Source organism: Oncorhynchus gorbuscha, linkage group LG02 (assembly GCF_021184085.1).
Source record: "Oncorhynchus gorbuscha isolate QuinsamMale2020 ecotype Even-year linkage group LG02, OgorEven_v1.0, whole genome shotgun sequence".
In the NCBI taxonomy this organism is placed as follows: Eukaryota; Metazoa; Chordata; class Actinopteri; order Salmoniformes; family Salmonidae; genus Oncorhynchus; species Oncorhynchus gorbuscha.
In genome coordinates this window covers 42361487-42380017 of record NC_060174.1, presented here as the reverse complement: position 1 = coordinate 42380017, position 18531 = coordinate 42361487, and the positions used below count along the sequence as shown (strand labels likewise).

The following is an 18531-nucleotide window of genomic DNA, read 5'->3' as shown; positions in this document are numbered from 1 at the left end:
TGGAGAGATGGATGGAGAATGGAGTGATGGAGTGATGGAGAGATGGAGAGATGGAGTGATGGAGAGATGTATAGCTGAAGGTAAGGAGTGATGGAGAGATGGAATGGAGTGATGGGGAGGAATGGAGTGATGGGGAGATGGAGAAATGGAGAGATGGAGGAATGGAGTGATGGAGAGATGGAGGAATGGAGTGATGGGGAGATGGAGAAATGGAGAGATGGAGGAATGGAGTGATGGAGTAATGGAGTGATGGAGAGATGGAGAATGGAGTGATGGAGAGATGGAGGAATAGCTGATGGAGGATGGAGGAATGGAGTGATGGAGAGATGGAGGAATGGAGTGATGGAGAGATGGAGGAATGGAGTGATGGAGAGATGGAGGAATGGAGTGATGGAGAGATGGAGGAATGGAGTGATGGAGAGATGGAGGAACAGAGAGATGTATAGCTGAAGGTAAGGAGAGATGGAGAGATGGAGTGATGGAGAGATGGAGAGATGGAGGAATGGAGTGATGGAGAGATGGAGAGATGGAGTGATGGAGAGATGGAGAGATGGAGGAATGGAGTGATGGAGAGATGGAGGAATAGAGAGATGTATAGCTGAAGGTAAGGAGAGATGGAGTGATGGAGAGATGGAGGAATGGAGTGATGGAGGAATGGAGTGATGGAGAGATGGAGAAATAGAGAGATGTATAGCTGAAGGTAAGGAGAGATGGAGTGATGGAGAGATGGAGGAATGGAGTGATGGATAGATGGAGTGATGGAGAGATGGAGAGATGGAGGAATGGAGTGATGGAGAGATGGAGGAATAGAGAGATGTATAGCTGAAGGTAAGGAGAGATGGAGAGATGGAGTGATGGAGAGATGGAGAGATGGAGGAATGGAGTGATGGAGAGATGGAGAGATGGAGTGATGGAGAGATGGAGAGATGGAGGAATGGAGTGATGGAGAGATGGAGGAATAGAGAGATGTATAGCTGAAGGTAAGGAGAGATGGAGTGATGGAGAGATGGAGTGATGGGGAGATGGAGAGATGGAGGAATGGAGTGATGGAGGAATGGAGTGATGGAGGAATGGAGTGATGAAGAGATGGAGTGATGGAGAGATGGAGGAATGGAGTGATGGAAAGTTTGGAGGGGCGCAGCATCCTTTGAGCTCCCCTATTTTTTGCCCTTCATTCCATCTGCGTCGGGAGTCACACATGGTTCACATAACATATCTCTTTCTTCTCATATCCTTGGCCGTTTAGAGCTACATGCAGCAACGGAAATGAGACGTACACCGCTGCACGGAGGCTGAATGCTAAAGGGCAGGGGTACAGGAGTCGCCATGCACTGTCCTATGTAGAGATGACAGAGAGAGGGCAGGAGGGCAGGAGAGGAGGCATTAATTGTGGTTCTCACACACATGTACACACACACAGCGATGCAGGCATGCACACGTGCAGACACACACAAACACAGGTATGCAAGCATGCGCACGGGGAGACACACATACCATGTTTGTTTGTGAGAAATATGTCCCAAAGGTCACAGTAAAGAGCTCAAACCAAACAAACCATATTCATGCAAGCCAAAAAATATCAGGCACATATTGGTTTTGATTGTGATGACTTACTACCATACAATATTAAGTGCTTTGAGCCTTATGTAAATGTGATCCCATTATAGTAATGACAATGATTACTAGAAACAGTTAATCCAGCGCCCTGCCTTAGGGTCTGTTGCTCATCATCCAGGCTGCTTGATTGATGACAACTCACTTTCCTTCTCTGGTTTTAAACTATTTCTGCTGTCGATGAAAACTAAATGGCCCTGCAAGATTTAGCATGCCCACCATAGGGGAAATAGCTATATAACAATGCATGACAATATTAGCTTGTGAATGATGCCCAGCATAAGAAACAATGCCTTTTTTTGAGACTTTTTCGAATCATAGTAGCACACCTCATGTAGCCTAACCCATAGGCCTATATGTTTTAATAAGGTTTGTATCACAACTAAAGTGGTCATATAACTTCTGAAAATTAAGCACATTAATCCGCTCTACAAGGGATGTAGAACCTAACTGGCATACATAAACAGCGCGTGAGTTTCAAGTTGGGGGAAGATAATTTTCACCATAAAAATGCACCTTTATAATAAAAGCATTAGATAAATAATTGCATTTGTGGCAACTTTTGATATTGGTGTTTTCCGTTAATGGAACATTTGCGCTTATCGCCTTCTACCATGTGCACATTGTTGTGCTTATAATGTGAATAAATAGCCTAGTTTATCAACATTTTAAGCTAAATGTTCTGATTTGTTGAGTCAGCAACAATGCATAAAAAAGGTGTTTTGATGCTAGTGGTTGTATTAACCTGTCCCAGACTATGTTTGGAATATATATTTCTTGCATAGAATAGAATAGGTTGACTTTTGTAGCAATGATCACATATTATTCTATAATAATATGCTGCATTATGCTGCCATAAATCTAAAGCCTTTATTAAAATAATATTTGTATATAAATGTTAACTTATTTTTTGTTTAGATTGACATAGGCTGGTGCTTTTGCTGTTCGTTAGACCTACTCATCTTGTTGGCTGACAAAAAGTACATGTCGACAGTTCTTCCAATATGCACCTCGGAATTGGATAAGGACGCGCGCAGTTGCGTCCTCAATGTGTCTGTCTTCACTTGTAGCCTGTGAGAAAGACCTGATAACGTGACGGAGAGCCATATGAGTGAGAGGGCTTCCGATTGCGCAGCACACTCAGGGAGAAGGGCACAACAGGCAGCACTCCGGGCCGCAAAAGGCATGGATTTCTTTAGGGTGCATTATGGCCACAAAGGGGATGCCGCCATGAAATCCGAGGCATTATCAAGTGCTTGTTAAATTGTGAATGAGAGACTATTGGAGTGTGTACAGCCTGCACAAAAACAAAACAGAGCTCATGCCTTTCAAGCAACTTCTTTCAAATCATTATTAGAATCCTATCATGCAGCTTTACAATCTATTTCAAATCAAAACATATAGCTGTTTGTAGAACAACTAAAGTTACATTAATAACTCTAAATTAAGCATATAGGAATACCTATTTCTTTGTTAACCGCTCAACACAGAATAGTGTGTGTGAGCTCCCTCAAATCGTTTGTAGAGAATATTTCAATTTTATTCAGCGTTGTTCTATTGTATTCTATAATATAAAATAATATAAAGAAATGCCATGGAATTATAAGCAAGCTTGGTCTGCTAAAGAAACTAGTGTAGCCCACCGCTATTTGGCATAGCCACATCGGGACCTAACATAACGACAACTTTAGTGTGCTATTCTGTTCTTCTGAAATAGACTACATTTTCTTCATATCATGCCACTTTAGACGTGTCTAAAATTAACAATGGATTTATTGTGAAGGTGTATCCTATATCACATGGATTTATTAGCCAGGAGAGGCTAAATGTGATTTTGTTAATTAACGGTCAATTTGCTTGACATTCACCGGCTAAAGACATTTTGTGACTGTCACAGTCCTGCATGCAGCCAAACCTCAACAGCACGTGCCACTAGGCAGGATATATACTTTAAGTTCTACAGCTGCACCATTCAAAGCATCTTGACTGGCTGCATCACCACTTGGTGAGGCAACTGCTCAGCATCCGAGTGCAAGGCGCTACAGAGAGTAGTGTATTTAGCCTGGTACGTCACTGGGCTCAAACTCCCTGCCATCCAGGACCTCTATACCAGGCAGACACAAATTGCTAAGTCTGGGACCAAAAGGCTCCCAAAGAGCTTCTACCCCCAAGCCATAAGACTGCTAAATAGTTCACCAAATAGGGTCCTCTGACTATCTGCACTGACCCTGCATGAACTATTTTTGACTCTATGCACCCACACTGGACTCTACCCACACACTGACACATGCATGCACTGGCACTCCAACACATAGACTCACACATAACACGTACACACAGGCACACATTCGCCGCATGCACACTTCCATACAAGAAAGTCTAATAGTTTGCTAACACCATCTGCTCTAATTGGCTCAGGAAACAGTCATTGGAGAAGATCTAAATGCATCTTCCCATGAAACTGATTGGGATCAAATGATTGGAGATGCAGTTTGGGGGTTTCACTGGTAAAACATTCATAATTATCATACACAATTGACAGTGATAATGGTTTATTTTTGAAATGGGATATGCCTAACTTGGTGTTTGAGGGTATAAAACATTGAAAATGTTCTTGAGACAATGTGTGGGAACAAGCAGACGTTGCAATTGGAGGATGCAGTAGGCTATATCTGTTGGTACAAACTTAGTTTGAGAAATTATGAATTTTTTAAAATAAAATGTTTCGCTCCCTCACCTATTGAAGGAAAGTTGGCGGGTGCACAGACCATTGTTCGGATGCTGGGGTGAGTTTGGACGAACGTGCGAAGGTAACCTACTTTTTGAAGTGATTTGTTTGACAATCACGTGAAAACATTATGACTGGTTATGTTCATGCCACATTAAAAGGTAATACATTTTTACAGTTAAATTACATTTACTACAAAACCCATTAAAACCCATATGAGGACTGTGAAAAAAAGTAATGACTGGTGAAATGAAATGACTGGCACTGCCATATGAAGTAGGCTGCACACAGAGTTTGTGAATTTGGCACCCAGGTCAAAGACCGATCAATCAGGACGCCTGGCAATGTTTGCTCCCCGCATTTATGAATGAATAAATTGTGTGTAAAGTATTCTGTTTAATGAATGATGCATAATCTTTGTATTCTGTATATTCTGCGTGTGTGTGTGTGTGTTTGTGTATGTGTGTGACTATCAGCCTACCTGTGTATGGTTGTGTGTCTATAGTGTATATGTGATCGGTTGTGCTCACAACGCATTCAAAAGTGTGTGTGTGTGTGTGTGTGTGAATGCGCCGCACCCACCCTCCCCCTCACTCTGAGCCCGTGAATGTTTGGCCGTGCCAGCTCTGGGCTGGGTGTGGGGTTTATACACTCCCCCCCCAGGGATGTGTGCTGTGTAATATACATCTCCTCATAAACAGAATGTGGAGCGGAAGCACTGATCACCTAGACGTGTTTGACCATCTGGCCCTTGAGATGACACTGTTAGGAGGAGAGAGCAGAAAAGGGGCCAGTCAATGAGTGTATGTGGGAAGGTGGGTGGGTTGGGATCAGTGTGTGTTCATGTGTGTGTGTGTGTGTGTGTGTGTGTGTGTGTGTGTGTGTGTGTGTGTGTGTGCGCGCGCGCGTGTGTGTGTGTGTGTGAGCCTTTGATGTTGACCACAGGGGGGGTTGATCTGTAAACCCCTGTTTTCTTAGACTGACACTTTTACGTTCAAACCCGGGGATCATAGAACGGCCTGCGCGTATAAAACCCTCAAAGCTGAGTGTCTTAGAGCAACAATGCTCGTGAAAAACAAGCTGTGGTGGAAGGCTGTGAGCCCTGTATGGATGTGGCTCTAACAGCAGTAGGCAGAACCTTGAGGGAGCAGGGTCAGGGAGAGGCCAAACAAACAGCAGCCAGCTGATTACTATGTTTCACAGGTACACAGCTTTATGGGTGCGTTAAGGGGGGGGGGTCTATGAGTATGTGGCAGTGAGGATTCCTCTCAGATGGGTGATCTCACCCCTCCACCCTCCACCCTCCCCCACATTCCCTCCCTCCTCCCCCTCACACTGAGCCTGTGAATGTTTGGCCGTGCCAGCTCTGGGCTGGGTGTGGGGTTTATACACTCCCCCCCCCCAGGGATGTGTGCTGTGTAATATACATCTCCTCATAAACAGAATGTGGAGCGGAAGCACTGATCACCTAGACGTGTTTGACCACCTGGCCCTCGAGACGACACTGTTATGCTTTGGTCATGTGGAAGATTTGGCCAGGGGAGGAGAAAGGAGAAAAGGGAGCAGTGCTGGACGAGGCCAGTCAAAGAGTGTGTTTGGAAAGGTGGGTGGGGGATCTGTGTGTGTGTGTGTGTGTGTGTGTGTGTGTGTGTGTGTGTGTGTGTGTGTGTGTGTGTGTGTGTGTGTGTGTGTGTGTGTGTGTGTGTGTGTGTGTGTGTGTGTGTGTGTGTGTGTGTGTGTGTGTGTGTGTGTGAGCCTTTGATGTTGACCCCAGGGGCGGTGATCTGTACAGCATCCAAGATACTTTGTGTTTCTGTTTCTGAGAGAGGGACACATGCAGCTTGTCTGGGTCCAAACACACATCTGCAGTCAAACAAATACATCACACATAAAACAGCAACACCCAAATTATCTTTAAGCTGCTGCGCTGCTGGAACACAGTATTTTTGTTCCAGACCAAGAAACACTAGTATGTCTTGAACGCAGCTCTTTAGATGACTACAACACAACACAAACTTCTGCTCAAAAACAGCCTTGAACACCTGATAAAGACACACTAGTATGTCTTAAACGCAGCTCTTTAGATGATTACAGCACAACACAAACGTCTGTTCAAAAACAGCCTTGAACACCTGAGAGATCACCTCACAGCCTCAACTCGGATCGCCTGGGCTTTCAAGACCTCAAAACCCTTATTCCACAGCGATGATCGATTCCAATGCTTTTAAAACATTCAAACCCCTGTTTTCTTAGATGGACACTTTTACATTCAAACCCAGGGGATCATAAAATGGGCTGCCCTTTTAAAACCCTCAAAGCTGAGTGTCTTAGGGCAACAATGCTCGTGAAAAACAAGCTGTGGTGGAAGGCTGTGAGCCCTGTATGGATGTGGCTCTAACAGCAGTAGGCAGAACCTTGAGGGAGCAGGGTCAGGGAGAGGCCAAACAAACAGCAGCCAGCTGATTACTATGTTTCACAGGTACACAGCTTTATGGGTGTGTGGGGTGAAGCGGGGGGTGGGGGTTGAAGCGGGGGGTGGGGGTTGAAAGTGTGTGTGTGTTTTCAGGGGTAAGGCTTTCCCCTGCTTTCTGGATGTGTGAGTATACTCAAACATGTCAATGTCTGAATGGAAACATGCCCATAACTCCCTGCCCTCACTCCACTAACTTCATTCACTCCAAACTGGGGAAAAGAGAAGGAACAATGGAAAGAGAGAGAGAGACTCCATTTCTGGTAAACATGCATTCACACAGGGGTTGTCACCTTAAAACAGCTGCACGCTTCCCAGCCGAAACAGTTCTGAAGAGTTTGTGCATATACTATGATGACATTTTGTGACATTTCTGTTCATTTTGGACTTCGGTGAGGGTTTTTTCGGCTAGGGCCAACTGAACTGAAACCATTATGGCCCTCATGGATGTTTGACGAGGGTGTACAAGGACAGACCCAGAAAGAACATGTGTGTTTGAAGCACAAACAGTGTTGAAGGGAACATTCCCGTGGGGAATCTGACAGCTATCTAGGGGCCTGATAGTCAGCTGCTGCTGCTGTTAGCTGGGACCTCTGCTGTGTAGACAGGCTCAATAAAGAGGCACAATCAGCTCAGTCATCATAGAGGCAGTGAGAGAGAGAGAGAGAGGGGGAGACCGGTACCCCTCTGCTGCCATTTGAAATGTTAATTCCCTAAGGAGAGGAAACAATCAATTCCTATGGAAGACAGAGTCAATGAGATTGTTATAGCCTAAATATTGAACGTGTGAGTCATTAACATATAACATCAAGCATTCTTTAGAGACAGACAGACAAACACAGAGACAGACACACACAGTTAGACATGAATGCATGTACATACACACCGAGTAGTCGACATGTAGAGTACACGCACGCACGCACGCACGCACGCACGCACGCACGCACGCACGCACGCACGCACGCACGCACGCACGCACGCACGCACGCACGCACACACACACACACACACACACACACACACACACACACACACACACACACACACACACACACACACACACACACACACACACACACACGTACTGAGGGAGCTTCATTATCCCATTCCACAGTGGCATGAGGTGCCAGACTCAGTGACTGACAGGACCAATTACAGCAGAGAGCCAGGGTTAGCAGGGCAGGGAGCATGTGACTACTCTCGATCATGAGAAACAGTGCCCTCTGCCATGCTCTGCCAATGCCATCCTTTCCCATAAAAACTGGGCACAGGGCACTTCTCAAACCATTGAACTACACTGTAGTTACTGCAGTATCAACTTACTATCAATTACACTATGATCACATCTCTGCATGGACTCGAGTCAAAGCCCAACTTGAGCTGGTAGGCATATTGTGCATTAAATAAATATCTCTGGCACTGTAAATCAGTCCTTCATATCAATGGAAGATTTGTGTTAAGGTTTGTGGTCCTGTGGTCTGTGTCAGGTAGCCTAGTGGTTAGATCATTGGACTAGTAACTGAAAGGTTGCAAGATCAAATCCCCAAGTTGACAAGGTAAAAATCTGTCGTTCTGCCCCTGAACAAGGCAGTTAACCCACTGTTCCTAGGCCATCATTGAAAATAAGAAGTTGTTCTTAACTGACTTGCCTAGTTAAATAAAGGTGAAATCAAATCCATTTAGATGAAACTGTCTCTGTATCACTGTGCTTAGAGCAGTTAGCCTGGTCTTAGGTCTGTTTGTGCTGCCTTGCCAACTCCTTTTTCTATACATTTTTGAATTGTTGACTCTTGTTTTGAGATCAGGTACATACACAGAAAATAGGCACAGTAGTTCATAATATAGCATCATTCAGAATGACAGAAACAAAGATGCAGGGAGAGATGCCATCAGCTTTGCACGCTTAACTCAGATACTCAGAGATCTGACTTGGTATCTCAACGTCAATGACATCATTTGCTTGTACAGTGCATTCGGGAAAGTATTCAGACCCTTTGACTTTTTCCACATTTTGTTACGTTACAGTCTCATTCTAAAATGGATTCAGTCGTTTTTTCCCCTCATCAATATACACACAATACCCCATAATGACAAAGCTAAAACAGGTTTTTAGAAATATACAATTCACATAAGTATTCATACCCTTTACTCAGTACTTTGTTGAAGCACATTTGGCAGCGATTACAGCCTACAGTCTTCTTGGGTATGTTGCTACAAGCTTAGCACACCTGTATTTGGGGTGTTTTTACATTTCTTCTCTGCAGAACTTTTCAAACTCTCTCAGGCTGGATGGGGAACGTTGCTGCACAGCTACTTTCAGGTCTCTCCAGAGATGTCTGATTGGGTTCAAGTCCGGGCTCTTGGTGGGGCAACTCAAGGACATTCAGAGACTTGTCCCAAAGGTACTCCTGCGTTGTCTTGGCTGTGTGCTTAGGGTTCTTGTCCTGTTGGAAGGTGAACCTTCGGCCCAGTCTGAGAGCAGGGTTTCTTTTCTCCGTTCATCTTTCTCTCGATCCTGACTAGTCTCCCAGTCCCTGTAACTGAAAAATATTCCCACAGAATGATGCTGCCAGCACCATGCTTCACCGTAGGGATGGTGCCAGGTTTCCTTCAGACGTGATGGTTGGCATTCAGGCCAAAGGGTTATATCTTGGTTTCATCAGACCAGGGATTCTTGTTTATCATGGTCTGAGAGTCCTTTAGGTGCCTTTATGCAAACTCAAAGCGGGCTGTCGTGTGCCTTTTACTGAGGAGTGTCTTTCATCTGTCTACTCTACCATAAAGGCCTGATTGGTGAAGTGCTGCAATGGTTGTCCTCCATAGAGGACCTCTGGAGCTCTGTCAGAGTGAACATTGGGTTCTTGGTCACCTCCCTGATTGCTCAGTTTGGGCGGGCGGCCAGCTCTAGAAAGAGTCTTAGTGGTTCCAAACTTCCTCCATTTAAGAATACTGGAGGTCACTGTGTTCATGTGAACCTTTAATACTGCAGATATGTTTTGGTACCCTTCCCCAGATCTGTGCCTTGACAAAAATCCTGTCTTTGAGCTCTACGGACAATTCGTTTGACCTCATGGCTTGGTTTTTGCTCTGACATGCAATGTCAATGGGAATACTTTCTGAATGCACTGTATATGCTAGTGTCAACATCATTTCTAAAAACATGCATTATGTAACTCCTATAGTTGTTGTCACACATGACCTAGAATCAGATCTACAATTGGGCTGAAAGACACAGTACCCTCTTTCATCGGAAGCCTTTCAAACAACCTATCACTCAACACTGGGGGGACTGAATGCTGTCGCATGTCCATGACACATAGTCCCGTCTCTCCTGTGCCATGACAGCAGTCCGCAGATACAAACAGACATAACCTATAAAGATTTAAAGTTAGGCACACACTTCTCAGTAGTCTTCCACCAAGTTCACATGGCCTTTCCCTTTAAATAGAGCGTGACATCAGAACTGCATTTCTGCAGGCCGCAGTCAAAAACGAATAGGTCCAAACAATGCCACATCTGGAGCGAGAAGCAGGAGTGAAGGAGACAGAGAAGAGAGAGAGGGGAAGAACAGGAATGTGGCGGAAAAGTGGAGATTAAAAAATGGGGGGAAGCAGCCAACTTTTCAGGACCCTGGCCAAGGCGTCTGGGGATGTGCCTGAACTCTAATTTACTGGTGGTTCCCCCTGCAGCCTTCCCACGAGCCCTCGCGTCACTAGAACATATACAACAGCCCTCGTGTCACTATAAACATTACAACATATGCAAACTGTATACCACTGGAGTACTACAGTTTGCTTAAGTACTAAAAAGCCCTTACGTCATTCAAGCCTTCAAGCCTCTTCTTCCTCACAGGATAACAATTTGAAGAACACCTTTGGGTTCCAGATAGAACCCTTTTGGGTTCCATGTAGATCCCTTTCTACAGCGGATTCTACATGGAACCCACGAGGGCTGTTGTTTATGTTCTAGTGACGTGAGGGCTCGTGGGAGGAATGCAAGGGGAACCTCTATGGGGATAGTTGATGAACTCACATCACTACAACACAACAGTCACTCTGCTACAGTACTACAGCCCTCACACCACTACAACACAACAGTCACTCTGCTACAGTACTACAGCCCTCACACCACTACAACACAACAGTCACTCTGCTACAGTACTACAGCCCTCACATCACTACAACACAACAGTCACTCTGCTACAGTACTACAGCCCTCACACCACTACAACACAACAGTCACTCTGCTACAGTACTACAGCCCTCACACCACTACAACACAACAGTCACTCTGCTACAGTACAACAGCCCTCACGCCACTACAACACAACAGTCACTCTGCTACAGTACAACAGCCCTCACACCACTACAACACAACAGTCACTCTGCTACAGTACAACAGCCCTCACGCCACTACAACACAACAGTCACTCTGCTACAGTACTACAGCCCTCACATCACTACAACACAACAGTCACTCTGCTACAGTACTACAGCCCTCACATCACTACAACACAACAGTAACTCTGCTACAGTACTACAGCCCTCACATCACTACAACACAACAGTCACTCTGCTACAGTACTACAGCCCTCACATCACTACAACACAACAGTCACTCTGCTACAGTACAACAGCCCTCACACCACTACAACACAACAGTAACTCTGCTACAGTACTACAGCCCTCACATCACTACAACACAACAGTCACTCTGCTACAGAACGACAGCTCTCACACCACTACAACACAACAGTACAACTACAACTGTCATCTGCCACTACAACACAACAGTCCCTGCTACAGTACTACAGCCCTCACATCACTACAACACAACAGTCACTCTGCTACAGTACTACGCCCTCACGCCACTACAACACAACAGTCACTCTGCTACAGTACTACAGCCCTCACATCACTACAACACAACAGTAACTCTGCTACAGTACTACAGCCCTCACATCACTACAATACAACAGTCACTCTGCTACAGTACTACAGCCCTCACATCACTACAACACAACAGTCACTCTGCTACAGAACGACAGCCCTCACGCCAATACAACACAACAGTCACTCTGCTACAGAACGACAGCCATCATGCCACTACAACACAACAGTCACTCTGCTACAGTACTACAGCCCTCACATCACTACAACACAACTGTCACTCTGCTACAGTAGAACAGCCCTCACGCCACTACAACACAACAGTCACTCTGCTACAGTACAACAGCCCTCACACCGCTACAACACAACTGTCACTCTGCTACAGTACAACAGCCCTCACGCCACTACAACACAACAGTCACTCTGCTACAGTACAACAGCCCTCACACCACTACAACACAACTGTCACTCTGCTACAGTACAACAGCCCTCACGCCACTACAACACAACAGTCACTCTGCTACAGAACGACAGCCCTCACACCACTACAACACAACAGTAACTCTGCTACAGTACTACAGCCCTCACATCACTACAACACAACAGTCACTCTGCTACAGAACGACAGCTCTCACACCACTACAACACAACTGTCACCCTGCTACAGTACTACAGCCCTCACATCACTACAACACAACAGTCACTCTGCTACAGTACTACGCCCTCACGCCACTACAACACAACAGTCACTCTGCTACAGTACTACAGCCCTCACATCACTACAACACAACAGTAACTCTGCTACAGTACTACAGCCCTCCCAATCACTACAACACAACAGTCACTCTGCTACAGTACTACAGCCCTCACATCACTACAACACAACAGTCACTCTGCTACAGAACGACAGCCCTCACAACACAACAGTCACTCTGCTACAGAACGACAGCCATCATGCCACTACAACACAACAGTCACTCTGCTACAGTACTACAGCCCTCACATCACTACAACACAACTGTCACTCTGCTACAGTAGAACAGCCCTCACGCCACTACAACACAACAGTCACTCTGCTACAGTACAACAGCCCTCACACCGCTACAACACAACTGTCACTCTGCTACAGTACAACAGCCCTCACGCCACTACAACACAACAGTCACTCTGCTACAGTACAACAGCCCTCACACCACTACAACACAACTGTCACTCTGCTACAGTACAACAGCCCTCACGCCACTACAACACAACAGTCACTCTGCTACAGAACGACAGCCCTCACGCCACTACAACACAACAGTCACTCTGCTACAGAACGACAGCCCTCACGCCACTACAACACAACAGTCACTCTGCTACAGAACGACAGCCCTCACACCACTACAACACAACAGTCACTCCGCTGGAGTACTATAGTCTACTCTCAGTCTAAGTACAGTCTACATGTCTTCTTTTAACCCCCAGTTCAAAACCACAGATAAACAAAACAGGCAACCGTAGTCAACAACAGTCCTCTCTTCAACAGATGCACACATCCCATTCAGCTCACCAGCACAGCCACATAGTGGTATGCCATACGTATAGATCACACAGTCCCGCATAGACTGGGAGCTTTATGAGGGATCCCAGAGCTTCGTGTCTGAAACCCTCCAAATGCCACCCCCCTGCGCTCTCTTTCTCTCTGTCTGTCTCTCCCTTTCTCTATCGCTCTTTTACTCTCTCGCCCTGTGTTTTTCTTTCTGTTTCTCTCAGTCTATCTTTCTCTCTCCCCTCTTTCTATGTCTCTCGCTCCAAGGGTGCATGTTGTAGATAGTGGATGAGGTTCTCAGAAGGCCTCTATTTGGCAGTCTGAACTCCTGTTGTCCCTGTCAGAAGTAATCAGGGCTATGCTGGGGCTCTGCACTATGAGAGCCATGCAAATATTCAGGCCAATTATCTGCCTGCTGGACAAAGCATCTAATAAAAAAGTTATGAGTATTTTAAGGAATTGCATCTGTCAGTAGATACGGAAAGAGAGAGTGAGAGAGAGAGAGAGAGAGAGAGAGAGAGAGAGAGAGAGAGAGAGAGAGAGATTGAGAGAGAGAGAGTGTGAGAGAGAGAGAGATTGAGAGAAAGAGAGATTGAGAGAGAAAGTAGGGTGTAAATCTACCAAAAACTATTTGGCAACAACAAATTCAATCCCTTCTAGACAATTTCCTGGATAAAATGTTTCACTGTAATGGTGAATGTGTAAACTTTAGAAAACCTAAATAGTATATTTGACCTCTGAGCTTCCCTATCAAATCTAAAAATGTCAAGCAGACAATCTAAGAAAATTGACAACAATGACAAATGGTTTGATGAAGAAGGCAAAAACCTAAGAAAGACATTCAGAATGGTATCCAACAGAAAACGTAGAGGCCCAGAAAACCTGAGCCAATGCCTTTTTATTTATTTTACCTTTGTTTAACTAGGCAAGCCAGTTAAAAACAAATTACTATTTACAATGACGGCCTACCAAAATTCAAAAGGCCTCCTGCGGGGACGGGGGCTGAGATTCAAGACAAAAATAAATTAAATCAAAATATATGAAAAAACACACATCACGACAAGAGAGACAACACAACACTATATAAAGTGAGACCTAAGACAACAACATAGCATGGCAGCAACACATGACAACACAGCATGTTAGCAACACAATATGACCAATACATGGTAGCAACACAACATGGCAGCAGCACAACATGGTTGCAGCACAAAACAAAGGGTAAGAAGGTTGAGGCCTCAATACATCACACAAAGCAGCCACAACTGTCTGTAAGAGTGTCCATGATTGAGTCTTTGAATGAAGAGATTGAGATAAAACTGTCCAGTTTGAGTGTTCGTTCCAGTAGCTAGCTGAAGCGAACTGATATGACGAGCGACCCAGGGATGTTTGTGCTTTGGGAACTATACAGAGATGTCCAGTTTACAGAGGAGTATAGAGTGCAGTGATGTGTCCTATAAGGGAGCATTAGTGGCAAATCTGATGGCCGAATGGTAAAGAACATCTAGCCACTCGAGAGCACCCTTACCTGCCGATCTATAAATGATGTCTTTGTAACCTAGCATGGGTAGGAATCAGGGTTAGTTTGGCAGCTGGGGTGAAGGAGGAGGGATTACCTTAGATGAAACAAAGTTTAGATTTAATTTTAGCCTGCAGCTTTAATATGTGCATGGGGGAAGGATAATGTACTGTCCAGCCATACTCCCAAGTAGTTGTATGAGGTGACTACCTCGAGCTCTAAACACTCAGCGGTAGTAATCACACCTGTGGGGAGAGGGTCATTCATCTTACCAAACCACATGACCTTTGTTTTGGAGGTGTTCAGAACAAGGTTAAGGGCAGAGAAAGCTTGTTGGATACTAAGAAAGCTTTGTTACAGAGCGTTTAACACAAAGTCCGGGGAGTGAACAGCTGAGTATAAGACTGTATCACCTGCATATATATTGATGAAAGAGCTTTGTACTGCCTGAGCTATGTTGTTGATGTAAATTGAGAAGAGCGTGGGGCCTAGAATCGAGCCTTTGCGTACATCCTTGGTGACAGGCAGTGGCTGAGACAGCAGATGTTCTGACTATACACACTACACTCTCTGAGAGAGGTAGTTAGCAAACCAGGCCAAAGACCCCTCAGAGACACCAATACTGCTTAGCCGGCCCATGGAATGGTCTACCATATCAAAAGCTTTGGCCAAGTCAATAAAAATAGCAGCACAACATTGCTTAGAATCAAGGGCAATGGTGACATCATTGAGGACCTTTAAGGTTGCAGTGACACTTCCTGAGTAGCGCAGTGGTCTAAGGCTCTGCATGTCAGTGCAAGAGGGGTCACTACAGTCCCTGGTTCAAATCCAGGCTGTATCACATCCAGCCTATACGAGTTAGGATCAGCTTGATCTCCCATTTAAATAAAGGATGAACCGTGGCTGCCTTCCAAGCAATAAGAACCTCCCCAGAGACAGTTTAAAAAGGTCAGAAATATGCTTGGCGATTATAGGGACAGCAACCTTAAAGAAGAAAGGGTCTTTTTTGGGGTCAAGTTCAAGGAGTTCCTTTGGCACCTCGGACTCAGTGACCACCTGCAGGGAGAAACTTTGAAGTGGGGCTGGGGAAAAAGAGGGATGAGCATTGGGGCTAGTCACATTAGAACGGGTGGGAGATGAGGAAATGTTAGATGGAGGCAAGGAGGCATGCCTGAGTCAAATAGGAATCTTGACTTAATGAAGAAGTGATTAAAAAGTTCAACCATGTGTTTCTTGTCAGTAACAACCACATCATCAACTTTAAGGGACATTGGCAACTGTGAGGAGGAGGGTTTATTCTCCAGGTCTTTAACCTTTTTCCAGAACTTCTTGGGGTTAGACTCACAGAGAGAGAACTGCTCCTTAAAGTAACTAACTTTGAGTGCACTTATTTCTCATTTGCCTGAACGAGAGCCAGTCAGCATGAGTATGTGTGTGCCGAGCCTTTCACCAAATGCAATTCTCGAGGTGGAGTAACTCTGCAAGATCACGGTTGAACTGGGGGCTGAACCTGTTTTTAATTCTCATTTTCTTTATGTAGGTGTGTTTGTTAAACATATCACTGAAGGTCCAAGCGTCTTCGACAGAGGGGGATCAAGCTGATGCTATACCAATTTACGGAGGCCAGTTCATGAAGGAAGTTTTTAGCAAGCGTCTATGACAAATCAGGACAGGTCGTTTCACTGAGCAGCCATTACAAACACAGGATGTAAAACAGTGGTCACTAAAGTCATTACAGAAAACACCACACTTATACCTATCAGGATTATTTGTGAAGATAACATCGAGGCGAGCAGCCTTTTCTGGGTGTTTGGAGTCATACCTTGTGGGATTGGTAATAATCTGAGAAAGATTTAGGGAGTCCCATTGCTTTAGCACTTGGCCAGGTGGTTTAAGCATGTCCCAGTTTAGGTCACCTAGCTGGAAAAATTCAGACTTAGTGTAAGGGGCCAGGAGAGAGCTTAGGGCAGGTAGGGTACAGGTCTGTGCTGATGGAGGACAATAACACCCAGCAACAGTCATCAAAAAGCTATTTGAAAGTGTAATGCTTAAAACCAGCAAATCAAATTGTTTGGAGACAGACTTGGTGGAGACAACCAAGCACTGAAGGAAATCCTTGGTAAAGATTGCCACTCCCCCATCTTTGGAAGATCTGTCTTGCCGAAAAAGGTTATAACCAGAAAGGTTAATATCAGTTTTCAAAACACTCTTTCTTAACCACGTCTCAACACATCTGGATTGGAGCTGTGAACCCAGACTTTCAAATGACCCATTTTAGGTAATAAGCTTATAGTGATAACATGCAGAAAAAACAGGCTTTAACGAGACCAAAAATCAGTGAAAGAAATATCAGAGCACAAGTCAGATTTGGGGCTAGCAACAGTAGATGGGCCAGGGTGTACATGCATATTTCCAGATATCATCAACAGTAATACAATCAAGGCACGGCAGAGGACAGGGAGAGCTCTACAGTGTTGATGTATGACAATTGAATGTGCATTAGATGGCAACAACACCATATTATATAACAATTTCATCAGGTAACATGACTACAAAGCCGGCGAGAGGTGGTTAGAAAAGGATGGGAGGCCAAAAATCTGTGTAACCAATAGAGAGTCAGAATCCTGAATGTGGGAACAGACATAGTCTGTCCCACGGTTGGGTAAACAAGAAGGTTTATTGTCAACAAAGCATGCAGGAGTCATGAGTCATGAGGAGTTCATTATGGTGAATCACAAAAATAATACAGAAAAAGGAAAAAGAAGGAATAGCACGTCAGAAATCAGCTCAATGTAATTGAAGAATCCATATAATCCATCCAAAATGGGGTTGTATGGATAAACCACTTCTCCAATCTTTTTGGCTCTATAACAAAGAGTAAACAGCAAAAACATATACATGATCAAATACAAATCTTAGAATCAACTATTAAAGACTGCCAGAACCCACAGGATTCTCCAATTAAATTGAATGAACTATGGGACAAATCACAAACCCTCCAACCCAAAAAGGCCTGTGGGGTTAATGGTATCCTAAATTAAACGATAAAATATACAGACCACAAATTACAATTAGCTATATTTAAACTCTTTAACATCATCCTCTGCTATGGCATATTCTCTATATTTGGAACCAAGGACTGATCACCCCAATCTACAAAAGTGGAGACAAATTTGACCCCAATAACTGCTGTGGGATATGCGTCAACAGCAACCTTGAGAAAATTCTCTGCATTATCATTAACAGCAGACTCGAAAACAATGTACTGAGCAAATGTCAAATTGTCTTTTTACCAAATTACCGTACCACAGACCACGTATTCACCCTGCACACCCTAATTGGCAAACAAACAACCCAAAACAAAGGCAACGTCTTCTCATGCTTTGTTAATTTCAAAAAAGCTTATTACTCAATTTGGCATGAGGGCCGGTAATACAAATTGATGGAAAGTGGTTTTTGGGGAAAAACATATGACATTATAAAATCCATGTACTGAAACAAAACGTGTGAGGTTAAAATTGGCAAAAAAACACACATTTTTTTCCACGGGCCGGGGGGGTGAGACAGGGATGCAGCTTAAGTTCCACCCTCTTCAATATATATATCAACAAATTGGTGAGGGCATTGGAACAGTCTTCCGCACCCGGCCTCACCCTACTAGAATCTATAATCAAATGTCTACTGTTTGCTGATTATCTGGTGCATTTGTCCCCAACCAAGGAGGGTCTACAGCAGCACTTAGACCTTCTGCACAGATTCTGTTAGACCTGGGCCCTGACA

The 18531-nt window shown here is 44.6% G+C and overlaps 1 long non-coding RNA gene across 2 annotated transcripts in view; it reads right to left on the bottom strand.

Annotated features, from left to right (window-relative positions):
* Nucleotides 1-1024: 1024 nt before the first annotated feature.
* The window catches only part of LOC123992825, a 100435-nt gene continuing 82928 nt past the window's right edge, over nucleotides 1025-18531 (bottom strand). The window contains exon 4 of one of the 2 annotated variants that reach the window (XR_006831315.1): nucleotides 1025-1336. This is a non-coding gene — a long non-coding RNA (uncharacterized LOC123992825). Of the gene's footprint in view, nucleotides 1337-17527; nucleotides 17617-18531 lie in introns of those variants that run through there. The other variant, XR_006831317.1, reaches the window with a different exon arrangement.